The 20,262-nt window shown below is 42.4% G+C and overlaps 1 long non-coding RNA gene across 2 annotated transcripts in view; it reads left to right on the top strand.

Annotated features, from left to right (window-relative positions):
- The first annotated feature begins 521 nt into the window (after positions 1–521).
- The window catches only part of LOC118316399, a 43,854-nt gene continuing 24,113 nt past the window's right edge, over positions 522–20,262 (top strand). Inside the window, exons 1-2 of one of the 2 annotated variants that reach the window (XR_004795189.2) lie at positions 522–860; positions 9,606–9,715. This is a non-coding gene — a long non-coding RNA (uncharacterized LOC118316399). The remainder of the gene's footprint in view (positions 861–9,605; positions 9,716–20,262) is intronic. The other variant, XR_007030527.1, reaches the window with a different exon arrangement.

Raw genomic sequence — 20,262 nt, 5'->3', positions numbered from 1 at the left:
GCCCGGGGTAAACAGGAATAAAATTACGATGATGATGATGATGTGCTTACTGTAAATCATTAGTTTCCTTAGCAGAGCTCGCGCCGCCAAGCCCCGAAGAACGCCATTACCCTTCATGTGCTAATTTACAACATCAGTTGTGACCGCAGTAATTGTTTAACCAGTGCTCTTGCACAAAGAATTTAATTACTAATCCAATGTAGCATCAAAAAAAAAATAATTATACTCTAGTCTACGTGATGCTATTGCAATTGAATGAATTTGTCGGCAGTATCTGCCGAAGGAGCCCATTCAAAATAATATTTGGAATAATAACGAAGCTCCGATGTCAGATGTTTAAAATTAAATACAAATTCAGAGTGAATATCTCCTATGTAATAATGCAGATGAAGCCCATTCCTCTTGGAATCCATAGAACAACATCTGAACAGTACCTGTGCCAAATTTCGTGCTGATAAAGTGAAGCAGAGGAAAGTTTTACAGACTTAAGTAGGGACATGGTCAGACGGACTCTCGAAATTGGCAAACGAACACGGGTGATCATCTGTCTCTGTATAAACGATCTTTGTAGCGCGGGGTCATGTCGTCAGAGCTTCCAGGAGACTCAACGTAAACTTCGGAGGGCTGTAGCTCAGCAGCCCATTGGTCAATCGGAATGATTGACACGTCTGTAGAACCGCCAGAGCCAGTAGAATCGACGGACAGCGCATGACGCCATTTCACACCCGACTTCCTCTGCTGGAGACTAAGAAGGACGCAACAGGAGGATTAGTATCTTGAAATGACGAACGGTCTTTGTGCTAGCTAACGGAATCGGATTTATGGACCAAAACACAACTTTTCCTGGAAATACTTCGACGGTAAGACACAATCTATGTATTGTCGCTGTGTTAATACATTGGTCAGCTGCTGATGGGCTGAATGTTTAATGTCCGAGTTTTAGAGGAAGGAGAGCGTTGGAATGTGCAGAGGCTGGGCGTTAGCATGATATGTAGCTTGTGTTGTTAGCATGTTGGTAGCAGCAGCTATCAATTCTGACATCGGTGATATATTATCACGTGAAGTTGTCGTGTTTATGCGATATGCCGACTCGGTGGCTCGGTGTTTTAATTGTGTTTCGCGTCGGTGAAGAGGGTTGACGTTGGCGTGAAGCCGAGCGTCTCCCCGTCCTGTGCCGATGCCTCGTGGCTTCATAGCTTCACGTTTACCAAATATAATTTTAATGTCACTTTTTGATACGAAAATTTTTTTATACTCTTCTTCGGCTGCTTATTCGATGACAGTTGGACCGAGGGTTATAATAAACACACTATTGGAATCAGTGAACTTTCAATTCACATGTAGCTTGTGTTCTTAGCTTGGAATATCACGACTGTCACATATCGGACATGTACAATTTTCGTGTTCCTGCGATATGCTGATTTAGCTGCCTGTTGTTTTAGTGGTGTTTCATACAGGTGTGAGTGGTTGATGTTGAGGTGTAGCCGAGTTTCTAACCGTTCTGTGAATATGCTGAATGGCTATATTGCTCCATGTTGAGACAAATGATGAGTGATTTCCTATGGAGCAGGTCAAGCTAAGTTTTGGAGAACCAGTGAAAACAGACAGGTCAGCTGTCAGCCAATCACAGTAGACACGGCCAAACACGATTCTCTCAGTCTCTCAGATGGACAAGATAAGATAAGATGAGATAAGATATACCTTTATTCGTCCCACAATGGGGAAATGTGGGCATTACAGCAGCAAAGTGGACAGAAGAATACATTTAAAAATTATATTATATATAATTATATACAAAAAAAAAATCACAAAAAAGGGTTAATTTACAAAAAATCGACAAAAAGGGGACAGGGGTCGTTTTTATTAAAAAGAAAATTCGGCCTTGTGAATGCAGCCTTAGCCTGCTGCCAACTTGACCTGAACCTGAACCCAGCCTGAACACACACACACACACACACACACACACACACACACACAAACGCACACACACACACACACGCACACACACACACGCACGCGTGCAGACTGATGGCGACACACAGCTGACGTCTTTCGTTCTCTCTGTCACCGTTCATCCCCTTCGATCCGTCCGCCTCTCACCACCGCTTGAGATCCCCCTCGCAGTAATCCACGCTCGGTCCTTCTCGCTGAGTGTTGACGTCGCTCCGCTGTGGACGCTCACAGTTTAACACGTCTCTACCTTTAACGTCACACTCCAGCCTCGCACGACGGGACCGGACCAGGTCTATCGTCCATCCTTTCCTCCTGGTCACGCTCCTCATTAACAAAGAACTCGCCCCTCGCTTCGTAATGCTCTACTGAAAATTAAAAACTGCTGCTGTGGACCGGAGGCTCCTGGTTATGTCTCCAGATTCCACTGTCTATATTATATTACAGCTTATAAATACTGGGAATAGTACTGTACAGTTTCCTGTATATTTCACATGCTGTACAGTATTTCCTTTCTATTGCACATTTTCAATTTCTTTAGCTTTTCTATACCTTGTGGTTTTGCCTTACTATTACTTTTTGCACTATTTAGAATTTACTTATTGTATATATTACTTATCTTCTTTTTTTCTTCTTCTTCTTTATTTTGTACTATTGCACCGTGGGTCCGAGATAAGTGTTTTTTTTAATTCCTCGTATGTCTGGAACAATATTGCAGGAAGCCTGGGCAGAGGTTTTTATGCACCGGTGTCATAGTGCGCTGTTTTATTCCAACCGAGTGACATTGGCTATTAAAAATCCAATTTTCTCTCTACAGCACAAATGACTGGATGTTAAAGTTCTAAATTCAAGTGCAAGGACCGCAGTCTGAACACAAGAATCAAATCGATGACACCAGCAGGTTGCGAAAGACCAAGTCCTGCTGATTTGAATTATACGAATCCCGTTTATGGAGCTGAAAATGACTCCCACGTTAAGGAGAGGAGACAGTAGGGAAACGACAAGCTGCAGATGGCCTTCATCAGGTTCAGTTAGTTGAATGAGCTTATGCTCAAGCCTGGGGCCCGCACACCATTTTGCACTTCTTCTTTTTTTGTGCTAGATACTGGTACAACAAATGATGTTCTTTGGCTGCAATGCTACACATCCAGCCTGCAGTTTGCATGCGGAAGGAATGCATGCATGCAAAGTTGCGGCATGACAAGACAACAGACCACTAAAAGTCGAGGACACGGAATTGCACACGGCGCTGCTTACATCATGAAACGGTCTTTCATCAGAAGGTCTTGGGGCGATAAATGTTCCAGATGATTACTTTGTGCCTCCTAACGTTGTCGTTGGAAACCCGCCAGCCAGAGCCAAACCCTCCATGAGCAGGACTGCCGTCGAGTTAAATGTGAGAGCCGGACTTTGGATGCCTCCGTCTCTCTGTCTGCTAAACTTCATCCCCGAGTCTGTAGGACACAAACACAGAAAAGTGTGGTCGTAGTGTAGAAACATTTTACTGATATGTTCAGTGACATTTGAATAATGCAAAAGTAAAAAAAAACAACCTTGCTACAGTTGTCATGAAGTTCCCCTCAAAACATATTTGCTGTTGCAAAATTAGTTGTGTGGTAAACATAATTTGTAAGTGACAGGGTTGATTGAGCAAACCTGTATTCTATTATTTAACAAATAGTGGTACTTGATTAGAATGATCATTGTGTCTGTTCCATTCTCCTCCATTGTACGAGTATGAAAAACCCACACTTTATGTTTTGCAATCAGCTCTGGATCACAAGTGTTATCCTCTCTGGGCTTTCTGTGGTTACAAGCATATTTTAAATGACATTTAAAACAAACATGGTGCACTCACTCACTCACACACACACACACACGCACACAGAAGAAGAGCAGTGTTTCACACTAAAGGTCACTGGTTCTTCGGCAGAGGGGAAACAGGAGAGAAGCGACAGGGGCAAAACAACAACGGTGGGCGAGCTGGTTAAAGGTTAAGAGCTTTCCCTCCAAAAAAACAAAGACATGATGGATCTGATTTTTCTTTTGGATTCAAGTAGCATTTTCAGGTCACCCTGTTATTGTGTTTATTCGAGTGTGTGAATTCGCTGCTCTTTTCTATTTAAACATTTTTATACTCATTGATTGTTTGAACAAAATGTATAATATATATATATATATATATATATATATATATATATATATAAAACCACGTATATGACCACTCGGGCATAAATCGAAATATTGGATGTGGCTGAAAGTTAAAGCAAGTACCCTCCTTCAAGTGTGTGTTTGTGTGTGTGTGTGTGTGTGTGTGTGTTAGCTCACAGACAGACAGACAAACCAAGCAGCCGAGTAACTATCAATTAGTATTTGCTCGACTTTGAGGTGATTCAAAAATGGAAAATTGAAGAAATTGGTGAAATTGAGGTTCGCAGCGGGTACACAGAACACACGCACACACACACACGCCCACGCACACTCGCACACACACACACACACACACACACACACGCACACACGCATGATCGATGACCTTTTCTAAAAGACCTGCTCAGTAATTGGAGACAGTCACAGCAGGGAGTCTGTGTTTGTGGGTGTGTGTGTGTGTGTGTGTGTGTGGTTCTGTCTGTAGTTCTGTGTGTGGTTGTGCATGTGTGTGTCCTGCAGTGACGACAGAGTGCATTAAATTAAATTCACTTGAGGTTTGACATTTATATTTTGGATCTACTGGTGAGAGCTGACCGTGTGTGTGTGTGTGTGTGTGTGTGTGTGTGTGTGTGTGTGTGTGTGTGTGTGTGTGTGTGTGTGTGTGTGTGTGTGGTTCTGTCTGTAGTTCTGTGTGTGGTTGTGCATGCGTGTGTCCTGCAGTGACGACAGAGTGCATTAAATTAAATTCACTTGAGGTTTGACATTTATATTTTGGATCTACTGGTGAGAGCTGACCGTGTGTGTGTGTGTGTGTGTGTGTGTGTGTGTGTGTGTGTGTGTGCGTGTGTGTGCGTGCGTGTGTGTGTAGCATGAAGCCACCCAGACATGATGATTTCAGACAGGTTACTATCAAATCAGTGCACCCAGTGACCTTCATGGTGACCCAGGAAATATTTTCAGTTTTTTTTCCCCTTTCTACCAAACATACCAGTGACTAGACACAATTATTGATCATTGTAAGTTTTTCTGTTTGTAACCGTGACATCTTCCTACAGTAGCAAATGTTGAAAAACCATCAATGCATTCGAACAATTTGCCTTATTTACAGGGTTTTCTAGGATATACACATCTGGGGGTTAAATACGCATCGCCGCGCCCGGACAAACATTTAGATAAGACGGTCGCCCAAACAATAGCCAGCGAACATTTCACATTTTTGCGTTAAAACAATCCACCGATAGCATGACAGTACCTTTCTAAAAGGTCCTTTACAAAGTGCCGGCTCATGTGTGACCAGGGTAAACAGGCGAGCTGTGACCATGGTAACGACGACAACAACAACAACAACAACAACAACTGTGTGAAAGGTTAACACGACCTCAACGTCTTCAGGTTACATTAGGTGCACTGGGTTTCGGGTCGGGTTCCCGTCAGGTGCGGTTACTTCCCTGTCAGACTCCACCGCACTCACGCTACTCCACAACATTCGAGAGATATTCAATGTGGAACACAATTGCTATATTACAATGGAGCTGTGTGTTTACTGTACACCGTGATATGGGATTATATATTTCGATAGGTGATGATTTGTTAAACAAAATGCGTGAATTGAACATTAAAAACAAAACCAAATTAAGACCAGAAATCATGGAAATCAAATCAAAATTCCGTATCATGCCAGCTACTATTGAGCATTAAAGTACTATAATGGGTTAATCAGCTAAACAGCAAAGATGGTATTTGTCATTGTCCTCCAATTTCTGATTTTGTTTGTTTTAATTCAGCTGAACAACGTATATAATATCAAAAATGTGTCATATGGTTGGTTTGGTGTAAGTTTCAACAAACCTGGCGCATGTTTACGTCCGCGGCTGCCGCTTAGTGTTCATCACCATCAGCCTCTCGCCTAAAAACAATAGATTGAACTGATTACGCATCGCGTTGTACGGTTGACGGTGTTAATGTGAACACAATTAGCATGTAATGAGTTTTAAAAATAACGGGACATTAGCTCAAGGACTCTCCTCTCTGTTCCTCTTTTGTTCTTTGGATGTATCCACTTCCGGTTTTCCTGCTGTTTATCTCCCTTTGACTTTCCCTTCCCCTCTTCGCCCTGTCAGGCCCGAGCCCCCGATACCTTCATCCAGCCTTCATGTGTAATGGAGGGAAAACAACAAAAAAAAAACTGTCCGGGGGATTGTGCTCAAAGAAATCGTGCTGTAATTACTTATTTGCATAATTTCTTTCAATTAAGCGAGGTTATTGTCTCTGCTGGACCCTCCCCGTTCACAGGGCCTTCGGTGTCATAATATCCACTTCATCCATGCAGGCATCTGTTGTGTGATTGAGGAGAACGCACGTTAGCTCTGTGTTCTTCCCAATCGAGCGTCATCGCGCACGCAGCGTTGTCGTGACCCGTCATGCCCAAGGTCGTCTCCGGGACTGTTTTTAAAAAAAAAAATGTATTCATATTTAGTCACTGGGTCCGGAAAGTGAAGCCAGTGTGGAAGTGCCCAAAACCTGCATTCTCTGGAATGACCAGCAGAGAGCGACTCCACTGGCTGCCATCAAGAAGTCCGTTTTCTATTTACCACTACTGTATATGAGAAGACGACTCTACTTCTCACTCGACTCATAACGTCAGTCAACATTTTCCTGAGGAGTGCATGGTTCAATCTGTAGTTTCAAGTCTTCTTCAACACAGCATGATGTTCATTCAGTAAATAACGATTCATTATTTAGGGCAAAATAGACGATAAGGCCTGGTATGCATTGGGGCGTGCATGCCGCGTGATTGACGGCTAGTAACGTCCGATGGGTGCAGGTGTAGGTGGACTTTTGTGGGGGGGTTTTTTAAACTAACAAGATGGCGCTGGACAAAAGGCCAAATTCAAGGCTTGAAAACTGCATTTGACAAACCAATGGGTGATGTCGCAGTGGGTTTAGTCATAGATTTAAAAAATTGAGTTTTCAGGTACTCTAAGCACCTTCACAGTAATTGTTTCACGAACACAAAAGTTTGAGATAAATGGAGCATCAACAACTGACAATAGTCCCCGTATTTGTGGGTTTTCAGTGGCTTGCTGTTGTTATGAAGTAATTGTATTCCGTCACTGTGAAACTAAGATGACAGGAATCCTAATGCATCTAATCAACAATTAGACCTCGTGCTGCTGCTCGCTCCTTCCTCATCGCGCCTTCTGACTGTCCATCGCCTCCTGTTGTTTTCTGCGCAGCGTCCCGGCCCTCAGAAGCCTCTCTCCCGTCTTTCCTGTAAGTGTTGCCCTTTTCCCTGTCTCTCTGGGTGGAATCAGCTGCACTTCGTTGCTGCACCCAGCAGAGCTGAGTGCACAATTGCAGCCAAATGGCCAATTTTGAAAATACCTTTTAATAATTTGATAGTAACACCATTTCTTGCACCTTCCACGAGGCTGCTTTTTCTCTACCCTCCTGTCTTTCACTTTCCCTGTTCTTCGCTTCCCCGTCGTCCCTCAGCCAGCTCTCACAGCAAGTGTTACACAGAAGGCAAAGGTCTAAAATGAACACAACCGAGTAAGATATTCTACAAATACGAAGCTTTGGACACTCAAAATTTAAAAGTCAAGCAGGTAGCAGCTGTGTATTCTCCACTCCTGTTTCTTTGTCTGCTGGATTTCTTTCTTTCTTTCTTTCTTTCTTGACGTTTGTTGGCCTATTGTTGTTGGAGAGGTTGTTGAGTCTGTCTATGTCCTCAATCAGGAAAAATGCCACGAAAATCCATCTTCCATTTTCCATGATACAAACAGAAACATCGTGTAATTTTCATGCACAAACATCATTAAAGAAAATTTGTGCTCATTTTATTGCCCTTATAGATCACGCATCAATATTGTTTTCATCCAGATTAGTGTTCCTCTTTAATTGTCCAGTGTGACTATAGCACAAACATTTGCTTGCTTAACACCACATGGGCTTTCCTCAAATTCTCTCAAGAGATTTGACAGTGATGGAAAATTCTTAACTCATCATCAGATAAACGTAGAAGCTCGGCATGTATTTAATATATCAATATGTCGTTCGCGGCCGGCCGCCCACTACTGAGGCCGGTTCTGCTAGATATTTCTTCCTGTTGAAAGGGAGTTAATATTCTCCTCCACAGTCGCCAAGTGCTTGCTCATTATGGGAACTGTTGGGTTTCTCCCACTCTCGACCTCACCTCACTTACCCTTTCAAATCGTGATTCGTGGCGATCGCTAAGGAAGCTACAACCGGCTCAATCGAGTACTGTAGGAACCGTACAGCAAGCAGTTCCTGAAACTGAAACTGGAATGGCACTTAGTGGAGCCCATACCTCCACCCGACAGTCCCCTGATGGAACCATATGTAAATCCACTATAGATAAAGGTTCTATATTAAATATCAGTCCCTTGAATATGCCCGATATTTTTCATCAATGCATTATTACCTTGCAATGTTGAAGAACGTAAAAAAACATCCCGCCCCTTGTTTCGAATACGGGCCAAATGGTCCTTCCTTGGCCCGTGTCCCATCCTTCCATCAAGTTTCATGCCAATCTCTTTCGTAGTTTTTGCATAATCTGCTGATGAACCAACCAACCAACCAACCAGGGCGGAAAATCATAACGTCCTTGCTAGAACGGAAAACCTGAAAACTGCATTTTTTTCCGCGAGCCAGAAATGTCAAACATTTCATGGGTGGATCATGAGATGGTTTAAATCTGTCCAGCAGTTTCACTGAAGTCAATCATCGCCTGGCATTTTTTTGAGTTTGAGAAAAACAGCAAAACTTTTGAGATATCGGTTCCTCATTTCTTTGCTTCGTTCTCTCTATCACACTTTTCCACAGCCCTCAATCTGTCCGCCTGTGTTAAAGTGTTTTGGATTTCAAAGGCCCTCTCGCTCCCAAATGCTGTGTATGTGTGTTAGTGTGTTGACGTGTGTGTGTGTGTGTGTGCGATCATTGTTTTGTATTTGATCATCATAATCGCTGACGCCTGGACTGTGCAGCCTCTAAACCTCCAGCATTTGAATATCAAGGGCTGCAGCTCCTGAACACAACAAAACAACCACCTTTGATGATTGTGAGCCCAAGAGTATTTTTGTGAGTGTCCTCATGCAATTATACTATTTTTATGTTGGCTATGCATGTGTGTGTGCATCCATTGAGCTCTGTGTTGTCGAAAAGGGGCGAAAATAAGTTTGCAATATGGCAAGGGCAGGCAAAGAGTGAACTGAGTATTTGTGGAACACAGAGCGATTGAGCCTGGTTACCGGGCCAGTTTGCCAAGGGCATGGCAATCGTCTTGGTATTCATGATGACTCTGAAGAACAAACTATTCATTAGTGACGAGAGTGATATAGGCACACTGTCATAATTTGTAGTTTAATATTGTGCCGCAGGCAATTCCATTTGTGTCATTCATATACATGTTTTAACTTCAAATGTGCGCAATTCCTTTTTTTTTCTCCCACCTGCTCCGCCCCGTCTGACTCGACTTGGTTCAGTCATTTTCTTTACAAAACACAGGTCCTGTGAGGACTGAGGCTATTAGAGGAGCCGATACGGAGTTTTAAAGAGCCACGGCAGCCCAGAGAAACAATAAGAGAAAAACAAGGTAGGAGGATAAACCACATCTGCATTGATTTCTGGATGATTCATTTCTCCTTACATTTCATGCAGTTAGGAGGAGTCGATAGCACATGAAGGAAATTTACATCCATTCACTATCGACGTGTTCAGCTGAAGGCAGAAACTCAGCAGACTCTGTCGACTGCTTTTAAACTCAAAATGATTTGCAGTCGTGCGGAGCTCTACACTGTGCTGAAAACCACTTATGAGCTTGTGCAATTCAATTTCTTCGGAGCAGTGACGAGGGGAGTTAAGGGAAGGAGGAAAGCAAGGAGGGGAAGGAATTAAAGTAAAATAAGAAAAGTCCAAAGGTCTGTTTGCCCACTGAGAACTGCATTTTGTCGCCTGAACGCACGCAGTGAAAGCAGTATACTCAGCGAGTTCATGCTGAATGCAGCTAGCCTGCCAATGACGGTAAAAAACTTCATGGAGGTTTTTAACGGGCGAGATATCTCCTGGTGCTGCTGATGGTCAGTCTGACTGTCACAGAGATAGTGAGGGAGAGCGGCAGCAGAGCAAAGAGCACTGCACACAGCTCTACCACGAAGCAACAGTCCAATACACTCACTTCAGGAGCTTTTATGTCGTGAAATTGTGTTGAAGAATAAATATAGTATTTATAGTGTGCATATAACGACCAACAGCGCCTTCGCAGATTTAAAAAAGTTATTCATGAGTTTTGACATGTTGTTGCTGCCCTGTTATAATTAAGCAAGCATAAACAAAATGACTGAAATTACTAACTACTTAAAGAGAGTGTGAAATGCCTTTGTCTATATACTTCCTCAAACATTTAGTCTCTGGTCCTTTGTCCCCAGTTTCACCACCGAGACAATTGAGAAATGGCTTGTTGGAAAATTGAAATGGCCCTTGACAGGAAAAAGGTGTAGAAATAAGTCAATCTTCTCCGTGGAGGCCAGTGTTTTCTGATGTTGTAGGTGTCCGCGTCGTGCTTTGGACAGGAACAACTCACAATGAAGTATTTGTTCAGTTAATGGTCCTTGGCTGACAAAACACACGTCTTTCCACAGACCTATTTCGGGACTTTAATTATCACGAGTGCTCCTTGACAACAATTGTCTGTTTTGTCGCAGATTTTTCGGTCCGTACATTCTGCACTAACTGAATATTCATTTAGCTGGAATGCACAGTTCTCAGTGCTTGCCCCGTGTAGCTCATCCTTTCCTGCTGCCCTTTTGTCTGTGAATCATTTCAGGCCGGGGAACACTCGCTGCATCGCTGTCCTTAGTGGAGACAGGATCATTCATGACAGACGTAATTACGCCTTAATTCAGCAGATTGTGGGGTGAAGGTTTCACGCTGCGGTTGCACCTCAATCCACGGTAGCAGCTCCGAAAGCCCTAGGTTACGGAATTGAAATGGAGCCGCCTCCGGTAATTAGCCTCCCTTTACTGTCGCAGTTAATCTCCGTTTTAATTTTTCAAGGTGTTATGTTCAAACGGTGGCGCAGCAGAGCCCTCGAGGGAGGACAGCAGGGTGAGGATGCAGCCGTACCGATGAACCTTCCACACTGAGGCTTGATGGTTTTTCACTGAGAGTCTCATGTGTAAACGGAGGGGTGTCGCATACCTTTCTGAGTCTGTATTGATGGAAATGAGTGAAATGTCTCTATATTAGAAATATGATTATGAAATAAATACACAGTATCAGATCATTTTTAGCACACAACACATAACGTTTCGTTTCCAAGGCTGGAGTTGTACTTATTAGTGTTTTTGCAAAATGTTGGTGGGACTTTGACTAAGTTCAATGTATTGTATGAAGTTCTGGTTTTGTTGGTTTACTGCTGTCACTAATAGAGTGTTTTTAATCAGTAAGTGCATTTACAACTAAATATGAAATGAACAAGGCAGTGGCTACGTTACGTAGCATGTGGCCTTTCATAGAAAATCGTCAGAATAAAACTGACTTTATTCTATGAACCCAGAAGAAAAATCCTGTCAAATTCTGTACGCCCCCCCACCCCCCCCCCCCTCCCAAGTTATAGTCATTCCAAACATTTTCACAAAAATTGGTACTGTGACCTTGTCCTTTTAATGTCAAACGTGATATGCGACCTCCTAGTTTTGATGTTTGTGGTGATGGGCCGCCTATAAATGCATTCTTGACAGAGAGGTCCAAATTAATGAAAATCTCTGAACCTAGTTTTTCTGCTAGACGTCGACATCATGGGTCAAATCGGATGATCAATAAGCTGCCCTACTTTTCCTCTTTCGTGCTATTAATATAAATGATTATTGAAATATTAGACATTGAAATCTGTGAGAGCTGTTGCACTCGAAATTTTGTGATTTATTCATGGTTCCAACTGAAAGCTGTACACAGCTATGAATTAAACTCTTACCAAAGCCAATTTTTTTACCCACACTTTCCAGACCTCTTACAGAGCCCGGAGCGTTGTGCCGATCCATCCCTAGATGTTAATCCCAAGCATTGATTGCACAGGCCTTGAGGCAGTCAGGTGAATAATTGAAAGCCTTGATCTTTGTTTACAACAGAGGTGTAGTCAGTGGAGTTTAATTTGTACTGTCCTTGTCGACACAAACACGACACGACACATGATGTATGCACAAAAAGATTGACACACCTATGCTTTTGGCAGCCAACCCAGCAGCAGGAAGAGACGCATTGAACACGAAGGTAGACTTCTAACCTACGTGCATGCACGCACGCACACGCGTGCACGTTAGCACAGGTAAAATTTACTTTCAGTAGCTGTGAATACTAATTAGCTTGAGTTGAGCTTCAGGCCCAAACGAAAATTGAGTTTGTCTGACCTTGATCAAACACCACATCAACCTAATTACCAGTGTTTGTTCAACACTTTAATCCAAAGTAACACGACTGATGTTTATTCACTTCAACTCGTGTGAGGAGACTCATTATTACGGTTCACGGAAAGAACTGCAAAAAACAGCCATTAAAAAGTGCTTCACAAACGGACAAATGATCATTTAAAATCTATAACATCTCAAATCAAAGACAATATAAATCCTCATGTAAATTGAAGTGAACGAGTAACATAGCACATAAAACTGGTAAAAGTATTAGTGAAAGAAAAGAATATAGGAAACAAACAAATTTCCTTTCAAACGTTTTAAAGTTAGCGCCTTTTTTACAGCAGCCATGTCGATATGAAAAAGTACGCAAACGCAGGTTTCCCTAAAGACATTAATGAATATCTATTTAGGTACAGAACCTTTATTAATGTGAGTATTAATACGTGTGTAGTCTGTTTCATGTCTGCTGTGAAAAGGTCTATTTGAACTCATTCTGGTGTCGTGCCGTCAATATGTGTCTCAGAAATGGAGCGAGCATATAGCTTCTTACCTATCGTTCTTAACATGTAGATATATCAACCATAGGATTGACTCATTGTGATCAAGTTCATAATTAGGAATTCTGATGCTGATGTTACGAGGCTACAATTAATCAACTGTTTTCTATTCTCTCCACGTTTCTCTGCATGACTCCGGTTATGCTCTTTTTATATAATGGCCCCTTGCCACAGAAACATTCTGTTCACATTAAATTTAATGATGTTATTAGCCTTGGAATTAATGACAATTTCCTACCAATAAGCAGAAGAGCCTGTAGTAACACCTGAAACCACAAGCCTCCCAGCTATGTGGACTAATTTAGATGATAAGTGATAAGGATCAGAACTGTGCGGTTACTATAATTCACACCTTTGGGGCAATCAGATTCTAGTCATCCATGACAATGATATAAATGGCTCCATCTGAAATTTTTTTTTTAAAGGTGAATGTGACATCGGCTGATTATTTAAGGATTCATAGAAACAAAAGGTATCACTGATTGATGGATGATATATCCTTATACCAAAGTTTTAATTCAAGTGTGCCTGATGAAGCCCCCACATTAGGCCATACTTTTACTACTTTCCACTAGTGGACCCCACCAAGGGGGTAATGTTTCAATTTGGTGCAGATTGGTTGAATTCATGGGGGCAGTTGGGCCTTGTTGGAGGTATTTGCTCTACTGAGACTAGTTTTGATTGATGCAAGTGTAGCAGTATGAGAGAATTCCCTTCAACTCTCCTTGACCCGACAGTGACCACTGATATTTGACTGCAGAGAAACCAATTTCACATTGTTCACATGAGATCCTTCAAGGTTAACTGGGTTTAGTCGGGTCATTGCATAAATGTTGGCAGTGTTTAGCAATGCGTGGTAGAGGATGGCTTTGATGATCAATTGTTGTTCCTATCAATTACACAAAGACACATTTCATTGTAGTATTTCAAAACAATCTTGTAGCGTCCAATACCATCTCTCTTAGTATTGAGTTGTAGATCTTGTCTCGACGCTTGGCGACAGATTTAACCGAGACCTGGGAAAAGAAGCTTCCTCATGAGCGAGGAATGCCATACTTTTAACAACATTGACATTTGAGTCTTTGAGATAAAAGATGGAAATAAATTAAAATGAGTGATTGTTTGGAAGGTTGAACACATAAATTTTTCTATGACCATTATTAAAACATCGGACAAACACTTCTCAAGTGAGAACCCTGAAAAGCGAGAACCTGATAATTGCTGGGAAACAGACTGCAAATAACCTTTAAATCTTCTTTTTTTCTGACATTTACCATAACTCATTTTTACTCTCACAACCATCCTTGCAGTTGAATTTGCAGGGGACACTCCAACCACAGATTTATTACATTATACATGTATTATTCCTTCTCTTATCTGGCTGCGACAGCATATTATAAGGGAAAGATAGCTGTTGTGCACAGCCAGAGCTCATTCATCAGCAGGATATTGATCACATTACGAAGCTCGGTGACATGTACCGTGACACCGTCTGGGTCCGGTGGACGACACGCTCCTGGCTTGTAATCACTGAAAGAATCATTAAAAGATAAGGAAAGGAAAGAGAGCCTTCCCAACTGTGATTAGGAACTCAACAAGTCACAAAGGCATATAAGAAAACAACAGCGAAAACACAACAACAGTAACTTCTAAGGGAAAAGGATAGAAAACAACAACGAGGATCGTCGCTGATTCGATGGACGTACAGTAGGAAAAAACAAAGGCAACAATGTTGTTCTGTTCTTTGGTCACATTACTTAGCCAGGCCTGTTACTTTATAGAAAAAAAAATGTAACCCCCCCCAAAATGATTGGAAACTGCCACATCAGTGTGAATATATGGAAGACCCTGCTAATGTGATGCCTCCTCTTCTCAACCACCTGCTCTTGGAAATAGGAAAAACTAGCAAACTAGTTCTGCTGCAAAAGTCTCCAAGATGCCATTAGTCCAAGTTAAATACAAAACGCTCCCATTGAGATGGAATGTAAATTACACACTTGCAAAGCTTGTCAGTTACTCACATATTCGCACTCTCAAGGGGTTTGTAATGGTTTTCTACTTCATCTAACTTCCCCATGAAATGCTGTAAACCCCTGTAATTCTTAGAACCTCGACAGGCGGTTTCCATAACGATGTCTCTTTATCCAGGAAAGACGTCAGCAGCTGCTTTGAACTTGCACGCTCTTTATTCCCACAGGAGCACCAACGCAGGTTAAAGTGAGCGACGGCTTCCAAAATATGATCCCTTTGCAGGAGTTTGATACACATGTCAAGTAGACAACTCTTAATTCAGATGCTTTGCAAACTAAACCTACTTCATTAAGGTTTGTGCACACAAACACTGACCTCCGGCTCCTTTGGAAGAGGATCTATGTTTGAGTATCGTTAGTGCAATAGACTTGAAATGTTTTATTTGGCGAGATTAGTGTACTCTATCTAAGTGGTTCAGAAAGAAATATGTCAGAAGAAGCAAAGAAACAACGTACGCAAGCTGATGCACCACGTACATCCAATATGGCAGGTTGAGGGTGTGTTAGATTCCCTGAGAAAGTGGTGATATTGGGGCAGCATGGCTCAGGAGGTAGAGCCTATACGTCTAGTGATCAGATGGTTCTTGGTTGACCCCCGGTTCCTTGAGAAAGACACTCATCTTCCAGCTGCGTGCTCAATGTATAAACGTTGGTGCGGGAATGAGTGAACAAATCTAACATTGTAAAGCGCTTTGAGTGGTTGACAATCTAGAAGATTGCTTCATAAATGTAGAGCATTTACCATCAAATCATCAGAAATGCATTGACGTCATCCTACTGGAGTGAAATGAATTAAAGAATAAATCAGAGCCTGCTATTTTTAGCGAGGCCTTTTTTTCACCCAGGCAGCAGCAAACTTCTGCAGGAGGCGTCATCTGAAGCCCACCAATTACCCTGTTACCAGCCGGTGGGACCCTGGATGCTATTGGATTGATGACAAACCTTTAGCCTGCTCATCCATCAGCCGAAAATCAATTGTGGGTTTATTAGCCGAGACCTGTGCGTGTGGAAGGGTTATATGGAGAGACAGCACATCGGCGAATCCCGAAAACCAGAGGTTTCCTCCTGTGGGTCTCGAGTGCAATTTAATGGGGGCTGTCAAAAACCTTCCACTTACTTTATCCAAACGGTCAGAGGTGTGTTGCCGTATTTCCTCAAATACAAATTATGAATCAATTAAAAGCCTGGTACATTTCCACAGCTTTAATAAATTTGACCATATATTGAGGTTATTTTAAACACTTTCTTGTTCTGACGTAGTATTATTCTCCTATGTCAGTCACTGCGGGGCTATGTGTGTATCCAGTTTGCTTTGTTGTCCTTTAATCCCATCCTGCTGCTGCTGCATGTGCCATAGCTGTAGATGTTTAATAACAAAAAGCCATGTCAAAAAATTGAAAAGTTTCTGTCCGCTCCACACACATGTTTTTTTGTTGCTGTCAAAACTTGTAGTCCCCAGCCACGCCCAACGCTGACTCAGCTGACATCACTTGAGGTAATTTATCAGACTTTGCACAGTCACCTTCTTTGACATTGAAGGGATTGTAAAGTGTAAAATTTGTGCAGTTGCACAAGCAACAAAAGGAACCACAAGGACGCAGCTGCTATCAAATTATCAATACAGTGATAGCAGATTCATTAAAGGCTTTAATGGCCCTTCAAAATTAATTTAACTTCTGCTTTGTTAGCACAATATCTATCTTAATGGGAAGGACTCGACATCTTAATCTAGTCGAGTACATCATCTCAGAGATTTACAGTCATCCAGTGACTATAACATTCACCACATACAGTGTAATCTTCATTATAATTTAGATTAAGCCCCGAAGATCAAAAACATTAAACGACGATGGATCCATTAAAAAGTTGAGGAAAGATTTTTATCGCAGAGCAGAACTGACTTTCTTTCCACACCGACTTCATGGCAGCTTCTTCCTGGAGATTTGATCCTTTTGACTTTTTCTTTTGATGAACTGGCGCTGCGCTTGAGGAAACTCCTGCTCTTTGAAAACGGAGACTTCCATTTCAAAATGAGAGGAGCGAAGACGTCACTTGATTTTCACCTCTCTTGGGCTCTTTGTAAATAGTCATCACCTTTTTTGGTCTCAGCTTGTGGCTTTGTCTTACATAGTTTCTCATTCATGAGCACAGCCCAAAGACATTGGCAACATAGCAGACGAAAGTGAATTTTTTGCACACTGCTTCGCGTCAAAAACGCATGAATCTGTTGCCATCAAAGGTGGAACCGAAACCACAGGACACAGACTCAGGAAGGGAATTAGACAGAGTGAGAAAAAAAGTCTTCTCTCGAGGAGTGAAAGTGAATGAAGGGGAGGATTAAAGGCCGGTGAAGCAGGCCAGAGCAGCGATGAAGGCGGGGCTGTGAGCGCGGCTGGATGACTCATCGGCCGCCTGAGAGACGAGCGGGGGGAAAAAGATGAGGATAAAATTGGTGATCGAAACTGCATAAGAATCAACGTTTAGAATGTTCTCAGCAAAGTTCTCCAAAGGACCTGAGAGCGTGATCTATCACACTGGCTGAAAGTGTGGATGGAGAACCGGGGTTGAGACACTGCTGAGTCGGTGAGCAGATGGACTGCCGCCGTGCAGGCCGCTCAGCTCGCAGGGAGGTGGGTCGGAGAGTGAAAGGACCCACCGCAGAGAGAGCGACAGACAGCGGAACCCCCACGACACGTGGGAAAAGAAAAATACGAGAAACACCAGAGCTAAACTGGAGGCTGTGAAAGAACCAAATAAAACACAAGAAAAAATAAGAATGTAGCTTTCTTGCCTGTGGAGACTCTGGCTTAACTACATGACTACATTTTCACTTTAAATAAAGCGCCACTGCTGCTACGTCTACGCCTGTTGTCCGCGGTTCCCACCGGAGAATCTTTCTTTTCTCAAACTAAGAAATTGATAATATAATCGCTGCTTGCCCCAGTTTAGTTTGGAAAACTCCGGAGCTGCATTGTAATATGAACAGGCAAAAAACATAGACATTCGACACCCACATCTGACTCAATTCCTCCCGGTTGTTGTCAGCCACAACTCGACAGCAGTGAAGGCCAAGTGTTTTAGGTACTAGTGCTCCCTGGTTCCACGTATTAGATGCTCCTCCAGGCCCTTACTTCACTCTCACGCTGTAATTTAAGCAGTACAGGAAAAAAAGAAAGAAAAAGAAACTGGGCTGTAGGCAATTACAGTACCTTTAAGTTCACATTGGCATGAAGCTGGTTCCATGAACTAATTTGGTTGGCGTAATGCAACTTCATCATTAAACTCACCATCTAGAAAATAACATTCTTTTTTACTTAAATAATTAAAGTATCTACCACTGCTGTGAATTACTCTCGTAAAAATTTAGCTCCACATATTGGAGTTTTGACTTTTAGAATTTGTAGAAAAGACCTTAATTACAGAGAAGCAGCAAATCCTTAAAGATAACTGCAGGTAAGAAGATCATACACAGCACGGACGAGACAAGGTCAGCCAACCCTTAAAGTAATGATCCACACATCAATTAATAATAGATGCTGACCTTAAGATGAGATTGTGATGAATTTCAGGTCGTAATAATGATCCAAACATATCCAGGATGGAAAAACCAAAAAGGTCAAGGGGATGCGTTAAATTAATATACCCTCTGTAGTGTTTCTCGATTAAATATTTTCACCAAATTTATATAGACATATCCACATAGTTTCCCTTGTGTCTACAGAGAGAGAGAGACAAAGAATGAGACACAGCGAGAAGGAACTAGAGAGCATGCGGATGCTTTAATTTGTGATGTATTATCCTCAGAGGCTTAAACTGCACTCCCGAATATTTTCAGTGGGGACAGTGACCGTTAGTTTGGTAACAGGAAAGAAGTGTCACTGACGGAGTGTGGGCATACGACTGTTTTCTGGAGGCAGTGGGTACCAGTGTAAACTGGATTTGTATTAAAACTCGGGGGAAAAAATGCCACAATAAACTATGGTACTCGGTTGAGCTCATACCTCCACCAAGGCCCAGCGCTCCCATTTAAATCAATCAAGCCCTATAGCTAAGCCAAAAAAAACCCCATTGCAGATCATGAAATCTTAATCTCTGTTGCATAAGAGTGATAAATAAAAAAGAACCCAGCTACACATTGGTGGTAGTTACAGGTTTCTAGTCCTACACATTTAAATCTGCGAGAACTGGACTTGTATTTGGATCCCTGGGAAGTTGGTAAAAACGTCTAAAATGCCATTTCGCAAAAGTTAATGAAAGAACATTCCTGGATTCGCCACCTTTGTCCAGATCTACACAAAAATGTAGTGGGTTCGCCAAATCCTCGTACACTCTCAGTGGCAGAAAAGGCTTCGACTGGCTTCTCCGTCCTGAACTTTAAAGTTCTTAACTGTGCCTGTTCAGTCTCTGCTTTCTACCACCCACGTACCTCCGCCACGGATCACCTGCCCTCCTGACAGTAACCGCCACACTCAGCCAGTTCCAATCTGTTTGGATTCCACTTGCCCGCTCCGCCACCTGTCTGCATTGTGTGGCGGATCTGGATTCTGGACACCAAATGAAACCTTTTGAAGACGGTCCAAGAAATCACGTGCATCAACGGCAGCTCAGACTGAGTGCACCAGCAGGTGTGAAGTCTCCTTATACCTGTCCTCAAATCTGTACGTGACTCATCTGAAGTATTTGCAACTCAGTGGGAAGTCTGTCAACTTTAGAAAAGTTTACTTTTTCACGGTCGCAATGGGTCAGCACGAGTGCCGTTCTTTTGTCGGGCTTATGAACTCATTAATTTAAGGAAGACTGTCTGAGCCCACACTTGATGTTAATTGCTGTTCTCTGAATGAATACCCTCTCGCTGGTGTGTGGGCGAGCACAAGCTAATGAAGGATAGTTAAAAGGCTGATTATGAAGCGAGAGGTATTCCATAACAAGAGATGGAGATGGATGTGGACATAAATAGTATTTAATGAGGAAGTTAGCGACTTTTAGCAAAACAAATAAAAATCCTTTCGAGACACATTTTAATTAATCTATGGGTTTTGGAGTTTGGCAGATCGGAACCTGAGGCCTGAGGACGACAGTTCACAAACCAATGGGTGACATCAGTGGGTTGCCAATGGATCCGAATGCAAACTGATCCCCCAACAT

This window comes from Scophthalmus maximus, chromosome 3 (genome assembly GCF_022379125.1).
Source record: "Scophthalmus maximus strain ysfricsl-2021 chromosome 3, ASM2237912v1, whole genome shotgun sequence".
NCBI lineage: Eukaryota > Metazoa > Chordata > Actinopteri > Pleuronectiformes > Scophthalmidae > Scophthalmus > Scophthalmus maximus.
Note: the sequence above shows the minus strand (reverse complement) of the source record. Positions and strands in the feature narration are given on the sequence as shown.